The sequence below is a fragment of the Scyliorhinus torazame genome, unplaced genomic scaffold (assembly GCF_047496885.1).
Source record: "Scyliorhinus torazame isolate Kashiwa2021f unplaced genomic scaffold, sScyTor2.1 scaffold_1861, whole genome shotgun sequence".
In the NCBI taxonomy this organism is placed as follows: domain Eukaryota; kingdom Metazoa; phylum Chordata; class Chondrichthyes; order Carcharhiniformes; family Scyliorhinidae; genus Scyliorhinus; species Scyliorhinus torazame.
This window is the reverse complement of record NW_027309588.1, coordinates 20,001-25,643: the sequence shown is the minus strand read 5'-3', so window position 1 is coordinate 25,643 and position 5,643 is coordinate 20,001.

Genomic DNA, 5,643 nt, shown 5'->3' with positions numbered 1-5,643 from the left:
GAGCAGAGAGAGAGCGAGCAGAGAGAGAGCGAGCAGAGAGAGAGAGCGAGCAGAGAGAGAGCGAGCAGAGAGGGAGCGAGCAGAGAGGGAGCGAGCAGAGAGGGAGCGAGCAGAGAGGGAGCGAGCAGAGAGGGAGCGAGCAGAGAGGGAGCGAGCAGAGAGGGAGCGAGCAGAGAGGGAGCGAGCAGAGAGGGAGCGAGCAGAGAGGGAGCGAGCAGAGAGGGAGCGAGCAGAGAGAGACGAGCAGAGAGAGCAGAGAGAGCGAGCAGAGAGAGCGAGCAGAGAGAGCGAGCAGAGAGAGCGAGCAGAGAGAGCGAGCAGAGAGAGCGAGCAGAGAGAGAGAGCAGAGAGAGCGAGCAGAGAGAGAGAGCAGAGAGAGCGAGCAGAGAGAGCGAGCAGAGAGAGCAGAGAGAGAGAGCGAGCAGGGAGAGCGAGCAGAGAGAGCGAGCAGAGAGAGCGAGCAGAGAGAGCGAGCAGAGAGAGCGAGCAGAGAGAGCGAGCAGAGAGAGCGAGCAGAGAGAGCGAGCAGAGAGAGCGAGCAGAGAGAGCGAGCAGAGAGAGCGAGCAGAAAGCAGAGAGAGCAGAGAGAGCAGAGAGGGAGCAGAGAGAGAGAGAGCAGAGTGAGAGCGCAGAGAGGGAGCGGAGCAGAGAGAGAGAGAGCAGAGAGGGGGCAGAGAGAGGGAGAGCAGAAAGGGGGCAGAGAGAGGGAGAGCAGAGAGAGGGAGAGAGGGGACAGAGACAGGGGGCAGAGACAGGGGGCAGAGACAGGGAGCAGAGACAGGGAGCAGAGACAGGGAGCAGAGACAGGGAGCAGAGACAGGGAGCAGAGACACGGAGCAGAGACACGGAGCAGAGACACGGAGCAGAGACACGGAGCAGAGACACGGAGCAGAGACACGGAGCAGAGACACGAGCAGAGACACGGAGCAGAGACACGGAGCAGAGACACGAGAGACACGAGCAGAGACACGGAGCAGAGAGAGAGGAGCAGAGAGAGGGAGCAGAGAGGGGAGCAGAGAGAGGGAGCAGAGAGAGGGAGCAGAGAGAGGGAGCAGAGAGAGGGAGCAGAGAGAGGAGCAGAGAGAGCGAGCAGAGAGAGCGAGCAGAGAGAGCGAGAGAGAGAGAGAGAGAGAGAGAGCAGAGAGAGGGAGCAGAGAGAGGGAGCAGAGAGAGGGAGCAGAGAGAGGGAGCAGAGAGAGGGAGCAGAGAGAGGGAGCAGAGAAAGGGAGCAGAGAGAGGGAGCAGAGAGAGGGAGCAGAGAGAGGGAGCAGAGAGAGGGAGCAGAGAGAGGGAGCAGAGAGAGGGAGCAGAGAGAGGGAGCAGAGAGAGGGAGCAGAGAGAGGGAGCAGAGAGAGGGAGCAGAGAGAGGGAGCAGAGAGAGAGCGAGCAGAGAGAGAGCGAGCAGAGAGAGAGCGAGCAGAGAGAGAGCGAGCAGAGAGAGAGCGAGCAGAGAGAGAGCGAGCAGAGAGAGAGCGAGCAGAGAGAGAGCGAGCAGAGAGAGAGCAAGCAGAGAGAGAGCGAGCAGAGAGAGAGCGAGCAGAGAGAGAGCGAGCAGGGAGAGCGAGCAGAGAGAGCGAGCAGAGAGAGCGAGCAGAGAGAGCGAGCAGAGAGAGCGAGCAGAGAGAGCGAGCAGAGAGAGCGAGCAGAGAGAGCGAGCAGTGAGAGCGAGCAGAAAGCAGAGAGAGCAGAGAGAGCAGAGAGAGCAGAGAGAGCAGAGAGAGCAGAGAGAGCAGAGAGAGCAGAGAGAGCAGAGAGAGCAGAGAGAGCAGAGAGAGCAGAGAGAGCAGAGAGAGAGAGCAGAGTGAGAGCGCAGAGAGGGAGCGGAGCAGAGAGAGAGAGAGCAGAGAGGGGGCAGAGAGAGGGAGAGCAGAAAGGGGGCAGAGAGAGGGAGAGCAGAGAGGGGAGAGAGGGGAGAGAGGGGGCAGAGACAGGGGGCAGAGACAGGGGGCAGAGACAGGGGGCAGAGACAGGGGGCAGAGACAGGGGGCAGAGACAGGGGGCAGAGACAGGGGGCAGAGACAGGGAGCAGAGACAGGGAGCAGAGACAGGGAGCAGAGACAGGGAGCAGAGACAGGGAGCAGAGACAGGGAGCAGAGACAGGGAGCAGAGACAGGGAGCAGAGACAGGGAGCAGAGACAGGGAGCAGAGACAGGGAGCAGAGCCAGGGAGCAGAGCCAGGGAGCAGAGACAGGGAGCAGAGACACGGAGCAGAGACAGGGAGCAGAGGACAGGGAGCAGAGACACGGAGCAGAGACAGGGAGCAGAGACACGGAGCAGAGACACGGAGCAGAGACACGGAGCAGAGACAGGGAGCAGACCACAGGGAGCAGACACAGGGAGCAGACACAGGGAGCAGACACAGGGAGCAGACACAGGGAGCAGACACAGGGAGCAGACACAGGGAGCAGACACAGGGACAGACACAGGGAGCAGACACAGGGAGCAGACACAGGGAGCAGACACAGGAGCAGACACAGGGAGCAGACACAGGAGCAGAGACAGGGAGCAGAGACAGGGAGCAGGAGACAGGGAGCAGAGGCACGGAGCAGAGGCACGGAGCAGAGGCACGGAGCAGAGGCACGGAGCAGAGGCACGGAGCAGAGGCACGGAGCAGAGACACGGAGCAGAGACACGGAGCAGAGAGAGGGAGCAGAGACACGGAGCAGAGAGAGGGAGCAGAGAGAGGGAGCAGAGATAGGGAGCAGAGAGAGGGAGCAGAGAGAGGGAGCAGAGAGAGGGAGCAGAGAGAGGGAGCAGAGAGAGGGAGCAGAGAGGGGAGAGAGAGAGCAGAGAGAGAGAGAGCAGAGAGAGCGAGCAGAGAGAGAGAGCAGAGAGAGAGAGCAGAGAGAGAGAGAGAGCAGAGAGAGGGAGCAGAGAGAGGGAGCAGAGAGAGGGAGCAGAGAGAGGGAGCAGAGGAGGGAGCAGAGAGAGGGAGCAGAGAGAGGGAGCAGAGAGAGAGGGAGCAGAGAGAGAGGGAGCAGAGAGAGGGAGCAGAGAGAGGGAGCAGAGAGAGGGAGCAGAGAGAGGGAGCAGAGAGAGGGAGCAGAGAGAGGGAGCAGAGAGAGGGAGCAGAGAGAGGGAGCAGAGAGAGGGAGCAGAGAGAGGGAGCAGAGAGAGGGAGCAGAGAGAGGGAGCAGAGAGAGCGAGCAGAGAGAGCGAGCAGAGAGAGCGAGCAGAGAGAGCGAGCAGAGAGGGAGGGAGCAGAGAGAGGGAGCAGAGAGAGGGAGCAGAGAGAGGGAGCAGAGAGAGGGAGCAGAGAGAGGGAGCAGAGAGAGGGAGCAGAGAGAGGGAGCAGAGAGAGGGAGCAGAGAGAGGGAGCAGAGAGAGGGAGCAGAGAGAGGGAGCAGAGAGAGGGAGCAGAGAGAGGGAGCAGAGAGAGGGAGCAGAGAGAGGGAGCAGAGAGAGGGAGCAGAGAGAGAGAGAGAGCAGAGAGAGGGAGCAGAGAGAGGGAGCAGAGAGAGGGAGCAGAGAGAGGGAGCAGAGAGAGGGAGCAGAGAGAGGGAGCAGAGAGAGGGAGCAGAGAGAGGGAGCAGAATGAGGGAGCAGAGAGAGGGAGCAGAGAGAGGGAGCAGAGAGAGGGAGCAGAGAGAGAGGGAGCAGAGAGAGAGCGAGCAGAGAGAGAGCGAGCAGAGAGAGAGCGAGCAGAGAGAGAGCGAGCAGAGAGAGAGCGAGCAGAGAGAGAGCGAGCAGAGAGAGAGCGAGCAGAGAGAGAGCGAGCAGAGAGAGAGCGAGCAGAGAGAGAGCGAGCAGAGAGAGAGCGAGCAGAGAGAGAGCGAGCAGAGAGAGAGCGAGCAGAGAGAGAGCGAGCAGAGAGAGAGCGAGCAGAGAGAGAGCGAGCAGAGAGAGAGCGAGCAGAGAGAGAGCGAGCAGAGAGAGAGCGAGCAGAGAGAGAGCGAGCAGAGAGAGAGCGAGCAGAGAGAGAGCGAGCAGAGAGAGAGCGAGCAGAGAGAGAGCGAGCAGAGAGAGAGCGAGCAGAGAGAGAGCGAGCAGAGAGAGAGCGAGCAGAGAGAGAGCGAGCAGAGAGAGAGCGAGCAGAGAGAGAGCGAGCAGAGAGAGAGCGAGCAGAGAGAGAGCGAGCAGAGAGAGAGCGAGCAGAGAGAGAGCGAGCAGAGAGAGAGCGAGCAGAGAGGGAGCGAGCAGAGAGGGAGCGAGCAGAGAGAGGGAGCGAGCAGAGGGAGCGAGCAGAGGGAGCGAGCAGAGAGAACGAGCAGAGAGAACGAGCAGAGAGAGCAGAGAGAGAGAGCAGGGAGAGCGAGCAGAGAGAGCGAGCAGAGAGAGCGAGCAGAGAGAGCGAGCAGAGAGAGCGAGCAGAGAGAGCGAGCAGAGAGAGCGAGCAGAGAGAGCGAGCAGAGAGAGCGAGCAGAGAGAGCGAGCAGAGAGAGCGAGCAGGGAGAGCGAGCAGAGAGAGAGAGCAGAGAGAGCGAGCAGAGAGAGCGAGCAGGGAGAGCGAGCAGAGAGAGAGAGCAGAGAGAGAGAGCAGAGAGAGCGAGCAGAGAGAGAGAGCAGAGAGAGCGAGCAGAGAGAGCGAGCAGAGAGAGCGAGCAGAGAGAGCGAGCAGAGAGAGCGAGCAGAGAGAGCGAGCAGAGAGAGCGAGCAGAGAGAGCGAGCAGAGAGAGCGAGCAGAAAGCAGAGAGAGCAGAGAGAGCAGAGAGGGAGCAGAGAGAGCAGAGAGGGAGCAGAGAGAGAGAGAGAGCAGAGTGAGAGCGCAGAGAGGGAGCGGAGCAGAGAGAGAGAGAGCAGAGAGGGGGCAGAGAGAGGGAGAGCAGAAAGGGGGCAGAGAGAGGGAGCAGAGAGAGGGAGCAGAGAGAGGGAGCAGAGAGAGGGAGCAGAGAGAGGGAGCAGAGAGAGGGAGCAGAGACAGGGAGCAGAGACAGGGAGCAGAGACAGGGAGCAGAGACAGGGAGCAGAGACAGGGAGCAGAGACAGGGAGCAGAGACAGGGAGCAGAGACACGGAGCAGAGACACGGAGCAGAGACACGGAGCAGAGACACGGAGCAGAGACACGGAGCAGAGACACGGAGCAGAGACACGGAGCAGAGACACGGAGCAGAGACACGGAGCAGAGACACGGAGCAGAGACACGGAGCAGAGACACGGAGCAGAGACACGGAGCAGAGACACGGAGCAGAGACACGGAGCAGAGACACGGAGCAGACACAGGGAGCAGACACAGGGAGCAGACACAGGGAGCAGACACAGGGAGCAGACACAGGGAGCAGAGACACGGAGCAGAGACACGGAGCAGAGACACGGAGCAGAGACACGGAGCAGAGACACGGAGCAGAGACACGGAGCAGAGACACGGAGCAGAGACACGGAGCAGAGACACGGAGCAGAGACACGGAGCAGAGACACGGAGCAGAGACACGGAGCAGAGACACGGAGCAGAGACACGGAGCAGAGACACGGAGCAGAGACACGGAGCAGAGACACGGAGCAGAGAGAGGGAGCAGAGAGAGGGAGCAGAGAGAGGGAGCAGAGACACGGAGCAGAGAGAGGGAGCAGAGAGGGGAGAGAGAGAGCGAGCAGAGAGAGAGAGCAGAGAGAGAGAGCGAGCAGAGAGAGCGAGCAGAGAGAGCGAGCAGAGAGGGAGGGAGCAGAGAGAGGGAGCAGAGAGAGGGAGCAGAGAGAGGGAGCAGAGAG